Source organism: Vulpes lagopus, chromosome 2, assembly GCF_018345385.1.
Source record: "Vulpes lagopus strain Blue_001 chromosome 2, ASM1834538v1, whole genome shotgun sequence".
Classification (NCBI taxonomy): Eukaryota; Metazoa; Chordata; class Mammalia; order Carnivora; family Canidae; genus Vulpes; species Vulpes lagopus.
The window spans coordinates 175,123,972-175,136,302 of record NC_054825.1 but is presented as its reverse complement, the minus strand read 5'-3'; the positions used below and the strand labels follow the sequence as shown (position 1 = coordinate 175,136,302).

The window sequence follows — 12,331 nt, the reverse complement described above, 5'->3', positions numbered from 1 at the left end:
AACCATATACATGTGGGTTTAGTTCTGGGATGTCCAATGATCTATGTGTCTGTTTTTATGCCAATACCATTATGTTTTAATTACTATAGTTTTGTAATATTGCTTGAAATCAGAGAGCATGATACCTCCAGCTTTATCCTTCTTTCTCTAGATTGCTTTGGTTATTTGGGGTCGTTTTATAATTCAGTATAGATTTTAGGATTGTTTGTTCTAGTTCTGTGAAAAATGCCATTGGGATTTTTATAGGGATTGCATTGAATCTGTATATCACTGTGGCCGGTAGGGACATTTTAACAATATTAAATCTTCCAATCCATGAGTATAGACTACCTTTCCATTTATTTGTGTCTTCAATTTCTTTTCATTATTGTCTCACAGTTTTCCATATACAAGTCTTTAACCTATTAGGTTAATTTATTCCTAGGTATTTCATTCTTTTTGATGTGACTGTAAATGGGATTGTTCTCTTAATTTCTCTTTCTGATAGTTCCTTATTAGAATATAGAAATGCATCAGATTTTTGTGCATTGATTTTATATCCTGCCACTTCACTGAATTTATTAGCTCTAACAGTTTTTTGATGAAGTCTTCAGGGTTTTCTGTATATAAAACTTTATATCATCTACAAAGAGTGACAGTTTTACTTTTTCCTTTCCAATTTGGGTGTCTTTCATTTCTTTTTCTTGCCTAATTGCTCTGGCTAGGACTTCCTATGTTAAATAAAAGTGGCAAGAGTGGACGTCCTTGTCTTGTTCCAAATTTTAGAGGAAAGACTTTCAGCGTTTCACTGTTGAGTATGATGTTAGCTATGGGTTTGTCATATGTACTCTTTGTTATGTGTAGATACATTCCGTCTACACTTGCTTTCTTGGGAGTCTTTTTTTTAAAATCATAAATGGATGTTGAATTGTATCTAATGCTTTTTCTGCATCTATTGAGATGATTGTATGATTTTTCTCCTTTGTTTTTGTAATGTGGCATATTAACTGATTTGTGAATGCTGAATCATCCTTGCATCTCTGGAATAAATTCCCCTTGATCAGAGTATATGATCCTTGTAATGTATATTGAATTCAGTTTGATAATATTTTCTTGAGGATTTTTGCATCTATGTTCATCAAAGATATTGGTCTGTAATTCTCTTTCCTCATGCCTTTCTTGTCCATTTTGATATCAGAGTATTACTGGCCTTGTAAAAAGAGTTTGAAAGAGTTCTTCCCTCTTCTGTTTTTTTGGAAGAGTTCTTTCAGGGCTTTTGGAAGAGCCCTGAAAGGGCTAGTATTAGTTCTTCTTTTAATGTTTGGTAGAATTCATCAGTGGAGACATTTGGTTCTGGACTTTTGTTTGTTGGGAGGTTTTCCTTTACTGATTGAATCTCCCTGCTAGTAATCAGTCTGTTCAGGCTTTCAATTTTATTATGATTCAGTCTGGGTAGCTCCTATGTTTCTAGGAATTTATCCATTTCTTGTAGGTCATCAAATTTGTTGGCACATAGTTGTTCACAGTAGTTTCTTAAGATCCTTTGTATTTCTGTGGTATCAGTTGGAACATCTCCTCTTTCATTTCTGATTTTATTCATTTAAGTCCTCTTTATTTTTTTCTCTTTATTTTTGTTCTTTGAGTCTAGTTAAAGGTTCGTCAATTTGTTTTTGTTTTATCCTCAGTGAACTGGCTCTTAGTTTCCTTGATCTTTTCCATTCTGTTGTTAGTCTTTTTTTTTTTTGTTAGTCTTTATTTAATTTTTTTCTGCTCTAATCTTTATTTCCTAACTTCTACTAACTCTAGGTTTCATTTTTTTCCCTTTTTCTAGTTCCTTGAGGTATAAAGTTATTTATTTGAGACTTGTTTCTTGAGATAGGCACTTATTGCTGTTAAGTGCTCTCTTATACCTGCTTTTGCTGCTTTACATTTATTTTGGTATATTTCTGTTTTCATTTATCTCAAGGTATTTTCTAAATTTTCTCCTTTTGTTTCTTCTTTGACACATCGGTTGTTCAGTGGCATATTGTATTCCACTTATTTGTGAATTTTCCAGTTTTTTTCCCATGTAATTTCTAGTTTCCTATGATTGTGGTCAGAAAAGATGTGTAATATGTTTTTAGTCCTCTAAAATTTATTATGGCTTGTTTTCTGACCTAACACATCATCTATTCTGGAAAATGTTCCATGTATACTTGGGAAGATTATGTGTATTCTGTTGCTTTTGGGTGGAATGTTCCATAAATATTTAAGTCTATCTGGTTTAATGTGCCACTTAAGGCTGATGTTTCCTTATTGATTTTCTGTCTGGAAAAACCTATCCATTTATGTAAGTAGAGTATTAAAGTCCCCTACTATTATTATATTGCTATTTCTCCCTTTAGGTCTGTTAATATTTGCTTTATATATTTAGGTACTTCTAAGTTGGGTGCATAAATATTTCCAAATATTACATCTTCTTATTTGATGGACCTCTTTATCATTATGTAATGTCCTTTGTCCCTTATTACTGCTTTTATTTTAAAGTATATTTTGTCAGATGTAAGTATATAGCTACTCCAGCTTTCTTTTGGTTTCCATAGAATATCTTTTTTTTTTTTTTAAGATTTTATTTATTTATTCGTGAGAGACACAGAGAGAGGCAGAGACATAGGCAGAGGGAGAAGCAGGCCATGCAGGGAGCCTGATGTGGGACTCGATCCCTGAACTGGGATCACACCCTGAGCCAAAGGCAGATGCTCAGCCTCTGAGCTACCCAGGGGTCCCGATAGAATATCTTTTTTCCACGCCTTTATCTTCTGTCTATATGTGTCCTTGCATCTGAGGTGAGTTTTTGGAGGCAGCATATAAATGTGTCTTTTTTAAAAAATCCATCCAGCCATTCTATGCCTTTTGATTGGAGAATTTAGTCTTTTTACATTTAAAGTCATTATTGACAGGTACATGCTTATTGACATTTTGTTCACTGTTTTCTGACTGGGTCTGGAGTTCTTTGTTCCTTTCTTCTTGCTATCTTCCTTTGTGGTTTGAGGACTTTCTTAAGTGGTATGCTCTCATATTCCTTTCTCATTATCTGTTGTGTATTTCCCATAGGATTTTGCATTTTGGTTACCATGAGGCTTACATATAACAACCTAAATCTATAATAGCCTATTTTAAGTTAATAACAACTTAAGTTTGATCCCATTGTAAGCTCAACATTACTATTCTCACTCCCCCGTTTTATGTTTTACATCTTTTTTCTTATGTATCCCTTAACTAATTGCTGTAATCATACTTACTTTTTACTACTTTTGTCTTTATAACTTTCATACTAGCTTCATGAATGATTAAAATGGATTAAGTGGATCTATTTCTTTTTTTTAAAAAAGATTTTATTTATTTATTTGACAGAGAGACAGCATAAGCAGGGGGAGCCATAGGCAGAGGGAGAGGGAGACTCAGGCTCCCTCCCCACTGAGCAAGGAGCCTGTTGTGGGGGCTCGATCCCAGGATCTTGGGATCATGACCTGAGCTACAGGCAGATGCTTAACTGACTGAGCCACCAAGATGCCCTTAAGTGCATATTTTTCTGAAAGGGACCTCAAGGATGCCAAAGGCAGCCTCATGGACTAAGCCCTGTGTGGTCACAGTTGTACGTGTGTGCATGCATGTGTTTGTGTGTGTGAGTGTCTAGGTTTGGACATGCTGACATTAGCCCAAATGAGTATAGCCAGCATCATTTCACGTTGAAGAATGGTGTTCATAGAAGGAGGATGAAGAGTATGTCCATTTTTTCTGTGTCCTGGCAGGTGATGGCCAGCCTCATGTGGATATTGCCCAGAGCCCTGGGCCTGGACCTGGCTGTGGGAAGGGCAGTGGGAGAAATGACATAGGAGAAAGCCTTAACGCAGCACCCAAACGGAATTTCCTCCCCTGCTAGAAGTTAGATCCAATTCACACCCTCGCGCAGCTTGAAGGCTGGCTCTGGCTCTGTTTGGTAACATCACAGCAAACGGCTGCCTCGTCTCTATTTTGGTTCTTGCCACTGCAGCTTCTTTCTGCACCTTTCAAGAAGTGTTCCTTCCTACTGGAAGGCTGGGGTGCCAAGCTCCCCCAGCTCCTTCCCATTTTGGTAAATTAAGGAACAAATGGTGCCAAATTGTCCTCGTCTCTTTCACAAGATTATTTGTAACCAGCTTATTTTCTTTCCCTCTATTGAGTTGAACGCATTAAAACTAAAATTAAATCATTACCCGAAGCACAGACTACGATCCCTTTCATAATTACATCCTCTTAATTGGCATCTGAGGGCCCAGCTCATTTTCATGCCTGCTGGAAAATGTCTCAGACCCGTTTAATTTTTTTTTTTTTTAGGTTTAAAGGTCAACAAGAATATCTTACCCTAATTTGACAAGTGTATAAGAAGTAAGGTAAGACTGGTTTTTGTTCACTCAATGCACAAAGAAATCTATAAATCAAGCTGGGTGAATATTAGATGATGCCATATCGGAACCATCTGCCTTCATTCTCAGAAGAATCAATACCACAGAGAAAGCGCCGAAGATGTAGTGATTTATGCCCTTGTGTCAGGGGAGAAATATTGGCCGTTTTCAGAGTCACTTCCTACCATCCTAAACAACAGGGCATGAGGGAAAGAATGAGAGCGACCATGACCCTACACGTGTCGAGGAGCAGATCTGGCTGCTTGATGTTTGATTATCTCTGCTTGAGAAAGGGTGAGTCTGAGGTCCCTTCATGCCCATGACTCTGCCCCCCTGCTATTGTGTGGGGGAAGGCTGCCATGAACGCTGAGATGGCGCAGAAGGGAATTCACTGAATTGCATCTGAGTGATTGTTGCCAGGGGATGGAGGCTTGGAGCTCGGGGACCCTGGGTTTTCCAGGCTAGCACGCTGCTGAAAACCCAGCCTTCCTTTGGCCAGCCTTCCTGGCCTCCCTCACCCCTGGGCTAGGAGGACCCACAACCTCCAGAAACTCCACCCTCTGTTATGTTGGATGTTGGGGCTTGGTCCCGACACCGAGATATCTGCAAGGGAAAGAGGTGCTGTGGCTCTCCGTGGCGGGAAGAAAAGTCTCTGAGCAATTAAGGTTTGGAAAAACAAGTGACGTTGTCTTACCACCTTCCCCAGAGGTGGTGGTCGACAGCAGGATGTCTCCAGGGAGACGGGGCAGGAGGGACAGATCAGGGGAGCTCAGGCAGGTGCATCCATCTCTGGGGAGGCAGAGGAGGATTCGTAAGGCTTGAAAAAAGAACACTTCGTAATTGGAGACGTTTTCTTGCACAAGGGGTGGTTCAAAGCATAAAGTTGTATTTTCATACTCAAACTAACATGAAGCATAGCTTTTCACCATTTTCCTGGTTGCGGGGGGCTCTGCAGACTATCACATACAAGAGATTTCGCAGTTTTGCTCTGTGATGCCTGTGTTAGGTCTGTTGCGGGCTGTCATTGTGTGTTGGTGTCGCCACGTGTCCTCCGGTTCCCATTCTGTGTCATAAACATCATAAGCGCTTCCTGTTCTAAGGTGAGGATGGGCTTTGAGGAAAAGTTTGACTTTTCTATTTACTACGGCGCAGCACAGAAAAGGGACTGTGAGCCTGTTACATCTCCAGTTTTATCCTTTCCAAGAGTCGAAGTTGGTCCTAACACTACAAGCTTGAAATCAAAGTAGGATCATTTCCATCGCCACAGGCGCCAGTACACTGTGCTCATGACTTTTTGTGCTAAACAAACCCACAGACACATCCTGCTTCTCGGAGCCTGGGCATGGCTGGATGCCTGGCCCGGCCACACCACCCTCTGGCTGCTGGCCACGGAGGTCACATTGCCGTCTGCAAACCGAACTCTCGAGCATCAGGGCTCTTGATTTTGCTTTTCTTTGTCTCTTTTGGGGTAGCTGACGGTGCTTGAGGCTCAGATCAAGGGCACTTTATATCTATTGCGAAGACGGGGCACACCTTCCTTGAGGTGTCGGCAAACTCTGGGCGGTGATGCCAAACCGCCCTCATCCCTTAAATAGTGTTGGACTAAGATCACATGAAATTCATTCTAAAACCTGGGAGTTTCATTTTTTTTTTTTTCTGCAAAAGATCACTCTCTGCTTCACATGAAAGAAACTAGCAGCAGAAAACACATAATTAGGATCCGAAATGCTTGTCACCTGAGTGTTTTCAAACCCCTTGGCATCCTTAAGGATGCAGACCCTCACCTTATTGGAGACCCCCATGAAACGTACACCAAGGGCCGCCAGGGTCTTCCAGACCTTGCCTGGGAGAAGAAGCTGAGAGCACAGCCTGGTGGAGCTCATTGCCAAGGCCAAACTGGCGACTTAGCGAGGGCAGCAGGTTGAAAGTTTTGCAAAAAGTCCTGTCTGTTATTTGGCTATTAGTTGTCGTGATTGGATGACAAAGGACCCCATGCCCAAGTACCTGGGTATAGGTGACCCATGGCTATAAAGGCGATCAGAGGAAATGCTGTTTTCTTGAGCCTTGGTGACCACTGGTAGAATTGGTTATTGTCTAAAGTGGAGTCAGACTTCCTTGAAGCAAATAAGCTTAATTGGAAATTAATATTAGACTTCCAGTCTAGGTGTTCTTGCAATGCCAAACTCAAGACAAGGACTCCGTGTGTGTGTGTCTGTTTCTGTGAATATAGAGGAAAACCTCACAAATATTTTCAGAATATGCTCCATCATTCCTTGGCAAGCTTCAGCTTCTAGAATTTTGCCAATTTTAAAGAAGATTCCAACCTTGCTTGCAAAGTAATTAATTATGTACAAAAGGAAAAAAAGAAAAAGAAACCAACCAAAAAAAAAACAAAACAAAACAAAAAACCACAACCCACCACCCACCACAACCCAGGGCATCAGATGCTGTGCTGTTTTCCTAATTCGGCAAAGACCTGACCGCCGTCGAGTGCACAGAACGGACGCCCGCGGATCTCCCTTGTCAGAGGGTCGGGGCGAGTGTACGGGCCGCAGGTAGAAGCTGCCGTATTTTTTTAATCATCAGGGGAAAGACCAGATGCCTTCAACTTTCAAAACTGATCATTCTGACGTGCTTGGCCTACTCCGCAGACAAGGCTGCAACAGTTTAGCAAACACCGAATGTCAAAATAAATACCAACCCCTTCAGCCCAAGGCTGGCGCGGGCGCAGGTGCAGTGCTGAGAAGGGCTGCTCGCTTTCCCTTCTTCTTCTTTTTTTTTAAAGATTTTATTTATTTATTCATGAGAGACAGAGAGAGAGAGAGGCAGAGACACAGGCAGAGGGAGAAGCAGGCTCCCTGCGGGGAGCCTGATGCTGGACTCGATCCCAGGACCCTGGGGTCACGACCTGGGCCGAAGGCAGACGCCCAGCCGCTGAGCCCCCCAAGGGTCCCATCGGTTTCCCTTCTTGATAAAGTGCTCCGGGGCCAGGTTCAGGGGAGGCCTTCTGGGGGTGGTGTGGGTCCTCGTCGGCCCAGGCGACGCCCAAGGGGGGTTGTTGTTGTTGCTCCAGGTGGACGGACCTGCCTGGGAGGGAAACGTCCGGGAGCTCTGGTCAGCACGGTGGGGCGCGCCAGCTAGCGAGGCCCTCGTCACCCCATTCTGCAGGCGGGAAGACTGAGGCGCACAGAGCCTGGTGGAGCCGGGACGCTGTGCCCCACGCCCCCGTCATCGCCGTGTGTCTGTGCCCCATGTGTGACCCCCTCATGTGTTCCGAGCCGCCAACCTCAGAATCCTCACGTCGGCAAACCTCATGCCCAGCAAGTGGGCCCAAGACACATGCTGCCAGCAGAGCATCAAAGTCAAAACGTGTAATTTTCAACATCAAACTAGAGTCTTCCTGTACAGGTGCCAGTTCTCATAAGAGAGGCCTCCTGCCCGTTCACAGCTGAAGCCTCCCGCCCCGCCCCGCTTCTTCCCTGGCCCTCGCCTGCCTGTGTGGCCAGAGGGGTCCCGCTGCAAAGCAAGCCGGACAGCGCCCCCATTTTACCCACAGTCAAAGCCAACTTCTTTTCAATGGTGCACCTGACCCCCCCCATTACTTCTCTGACTGTGTCTCCTTTCCCTCTTCTTTACGTCCACTCCTCTCCAGACACACTGGGTCTCAGGAAGGTTCCCACCCCAGGGCGTTTGCACAGGCCGATATCCACATGGTTCACGTATCACCTTCTCAGTGAGGCCCCCTTCTACACGCTTAGGTCTTGAGACCTGTCTCTAGCCTCCAGCTCCCCGCCCAGCCCTCCTCACCCTGCTCTGTTTTTCCTTCTCTCCATAGCATTTATCACCCTGTCATGTTAAAATAAGTTGCTCATTTCTTTTGTTTATGGTACTTAGAATACTCTGTCTCTCTGCTCTTTGGAATTTAATTCTACAAGGGCAAGATCTTTATCTGTTCTGTTGACAATGGATCCCGACTGCTTAGAATAGTGCCAGGCACTTAGTAGGTGCTCATTAAATGTTTATTACACATCTGGTTACCTTTGGGGGGGGGCATGGGAGTAATAATGCCAGGCACTTAGTAGGTGCTCTTAACCAGCGTTAAATGTTTACCACACATCTGGTTACCTCTGGGGAGGGGGGGTGTAGGGAGTAATAGGAAGGGATGCAAAGGGGACTCCACATACTGGTGGTTGTTTTATTCTTTGACAGTGAGTGCACTGGTGGCTCTTCATATTCTTTTTTTCTTTTCTTTTCTTTCCTTTTCTCTTCTTTTCTTTCTTTTCTTTTCTTTTTTTTCTTTTCTTTTCTTCTTTTCTTTTTGAGAAAGAATCTGTGCACCTGCATGTGCAAGCAGGGGGCAGCGGCAGAGGGAGAGAGAATCCCAGACAGGCTCCACGCCCCAGCACAGAGCCTGACGTGGGGCCTCAATCTCAACGACTCTGAAATCATGACCTTAGCGGAAATCAAGAGTCTGACGCTCAACCGACTGGGCGCCCCCTTCATATTCTTTATAAAAATATTTTTGTGTATCTGAAATGTGTCATTTTGAAGAATCAAAGAGGGTCAAAGAGTACGATTGTTATATGGCATGTAGCAATCATACTAAGTGGAATAGTCTCCTTCCCCATGTGAACCTATTGCCTTATTTTGGGGTGTTATCCTGTGTCAGTGGCTGAAAGTAGAGCTTCCTGGGCAGATGTATTTGTAACAGGGGAGCTGCAGAGGGAGAGAGAAAAAAGGGTGGGGGGCGGTTCTGGCCATCAGGGCGGCTTGGCTCATGAAGGGGTTTGTGAACAGAAGGAAGGACGCCCCAAGCCAACTTGCAGAAGTGACTGTCAAAGCATATTGGGGACAGATGCCAAATCAGGCGGGTCAGCTAAGATCACGACGGCCTGGGCCCAGCTTCCGAGAGCAGGGTGCCTGGGGGCAGGTGTCTGATGACCCTTGGCGGAGGGCTTGCCAGAGGAGAGCCGGGAAGAGGAACGATGTTACCTGAGCCACCAGGAAGGACAAGGGCAGAATGGGAAAGGGGTTCTGGGTTCAGGGATCTGAACGGAGGACTCCTGGGGCGGGCCTGACCTGAGCAGGACGGAACTCAGAGCTAAGCTCGGTGACATCCGGTGGCCCCAGCAGATCCCCAGAGCCTCCAAGGGAAAGCCGGTTGCTGGATTTGTTCATCATGCTCAGGTTACGTCCGTGATGCTGAAGGCAAGAGCGTCTGGGCTGCGGGGAAGCTCGGGCGCAGTGCAGGGCCCGGGGTCCACGGATGGGGTGAGCTTGCGGGGGCTCCCAGCCGGCGGACACGTCTCCGCCCCGCCTCAGTGCCCCTGACGAGCACGGTTCCTTCAGAGGAGCACGATTGATCAGGCCAGACGCAAAACAAGTGGCCAGGACTGGGATGAGTGAATATTCATTTGGAAATGTCAATGCGCACGGGGAGATTATGCCTGCCGTGCCCTGCCTGGCAGGATCGATTCAGGGCCTGAGGTGAATCTGATGTCTCCAGGGGCTGAGGGCTGGGGCCGGGGATCCTGGGTAGCATTGGGGGTGGGGGGAAGGGGCCCTGGGACGTCTGGAGCAGGGGGGTCAAACATTCACAGCTCTCGAGATGCTGATTGAGGCTGGGGCTTGCCTGTGTTTGTGGGGTCTGGGTATCCTGTCCAGGCCTTTGTCTTCAGGGGCCACTCCCTGCACAGGGGCCACCAGGCTGGGGACAGCTGTATGCATGGTCGGGGTTGAGGGACCTCATGACACCCAGGTGCTGGGGGAGGGGGACGGGAGGGGGCCTGCTGAGCCCGCCTCAGTCCGAGCGTCCACCCCCCAACCACTGTCCTGGGCGCACTGAGGGAAGGGGCTTCACCATGTCCAGCTGGGGCCATCTCTAGTCTCTAGCTGAGCCCCTTCCCCCTGCTTCCATCAGTACATCTCTGCTCTGCACGAATGGGGCCCGGGTCCCCGGGGAGGCTGGGAGATTTGGGACCAGGGTCCCGCGTCCTCACCTTGCGGTGGGCGGGTGGATGTTTGGATTCACCCACTGCACCCTGGGAGCCCTGGCCCCTGGCTGGAAGCCTCCTGAGCAGAGGCGGGAGGTCATCACGGCTGGCCTGGGACGCCAGGGCCCTAGCCAGGTGCACGGTCACCTGGGTGTGGCCCGCCCCCCACGCCCCCCTCCCCTCCAGCCCCAATTAGCCATCTGCAGGAGCTGCTCTCGGCATGGGGGAGGGCCGCGGTCCCTCTTCTCTGTGCAGACTGCTCGGCTAATGAGGGGGTTTGTGAAATTTTTAATTATGGCTTCCATGCCTGGCTTAATTATTTGCATATGGCTTTTACAAGTGAGAAGAGGACGCCTGCGTGCAGGGCTCCTCCTCAGCCCCACGTTTGACTTTAATTAAAGGCAGAACCTGAGGTCTTTCCATCACTAATGATCGTGGAAAATTAGCTTCCAATTCCCAAGGGTCGCCGGAGTGATGCACCCTGAGGCGGAGAGGGGGGACGGAGGGGGACGTGGAGCGGGAGGCACAGATGGCAGATGGCCTGCCGGGCTGCCACTTCCGAGCCCCTCTCCAGCCCACCCTCCCCACCCCGCGCCCGCCCCACTCCAGGCCCCTGTGGGAAAGGGAGCCTTGTCTCCTCTGCTGATGGGGGGAGGGATCCTCATGGTCATTGTCCTCGTGGACATAAGGCAGAGAGGTGGGAACTCTTGAAAGGCCCCTGTGCGTGTGCCTGGACACATGTCCCCTCACACCTGTGCTCACCCAGATGCACGGACACGTCTGCAGGCCCACGTGTCCGTGTGCACACATGTCACAGAACCGCTCACAGGTGAGCCCAGGTCCTTCTCGGGAGCCAGCGGGCTAGTGCTGCGGGCAGGATGCGACCATGTGCAGAGGGCAGGCTGACAGCGGGCTCACGGAGGGCTCCCCGCGGAGATGGGGGGCCCCGACCCCTCCCCGGTGACAGGGCAGGCCTGTGCTGTCGTGTGCCTGAAGCGCGGCCTCCTCGCCCCCAGGCGGCAGGGTAGACCCTGGGACGTGACACGCAGAACGGCGGACGGCACTGCCTTGGACTTGGACCTGAATCCAAGTGTGTCTCCACCACTTCCTCACAGGGTGGCCTTGAGCAAGTGGCCCGGCCTCTCTGGGCCTGTGTCCTCAGCTGTAAAGTGGGGGTGATAGCTTTTCCCGCAGCTTTTGTAGCCGACTCTGGGTCTCCCGTCCCCTTGTCTCCCGGCTCCAGGAAGGGCGGTTTCGTCCCCCTGGTCTCAGGCCTGCGCCCACCAGCATGGGGCCTCCCCCCGCCCCCGCCCAGGAACCGGGTCAGGGAGGTGCTATGGGCTCAGAGTCTGGGAGTTTTGTGCCATAGCAAGGGACGGGGTCCCCCTCCTCCGCTCGATGTAGCAAGGATGCCAGTAGGCTGGCCTGTGGCTGCAGCCACCAGGCAACCATGCAGAAGCCACCTGAGGATCAAACCCGCCCAAGGGGGCACCTGGGGGGCTCAGTGGTTGAGCGTCTGCCTTCAGCTCAGGTCATCATCTGGGGTCCTGGATCGAGTCTCGCATCAGGCTCCCTGCATGCTGCTTCTCCCTCTGCCTGTGTCTCTGCCTCTCTGTGTGTCTCTCATGAATAAATAAATAAAATCTTTTTTTTTAAAAAAACCTGCCCAAGGACAGAGGACCCCCAGGAAGGACCTGGGTCCCCATGACACTGTGGGACTACAGGATTCCCACGGAGATAGGTTTTCTGTCGCTCACCTCCCAGCATGTCCTGCTTGTCACAAGTCTTGTGTCACATGCTGACCTGACACTGTCTACACACAGTCGATGACAAGTGCTGACACGGGCAAGAGCGGGTCTCCTGGCAGCGGGCCAGCCACGCCCCCCGTCCCCCCACCACCCTCCCCAGGATGCTGCTGTGCGCCAGGGCTGAGCC

General features: G+C 48.3%; 1 protein-coding gene across 2 annotated transcripts in view; it reads left to right on the top strand.

Annotated features, from left to right (window-relative positions):
* CHST8 (carbohydrate sulfotransferase 8) overlaps positions 1-12,331 on the top strand; it is a 129,361-nt gene that overhangs the window by 32,119 nt on the left and 84,911 nt on the right. Inside the window, exon 2 of one of the 2 annotated variants that reach the window (XM_041736835.1) lies at positions 4,336-4,391. The exons of the other annotated variant lie outside the window; for it this stretch is intronic. The gene's annotated coding sequence lies outside the window, so the exon portion shown is untranslated. The remainder of the gene's footprint in view (positions 1-4,335; positions 4,392-12,331) is intronic. 2 annotated transcript variants of the gene reach the window in all.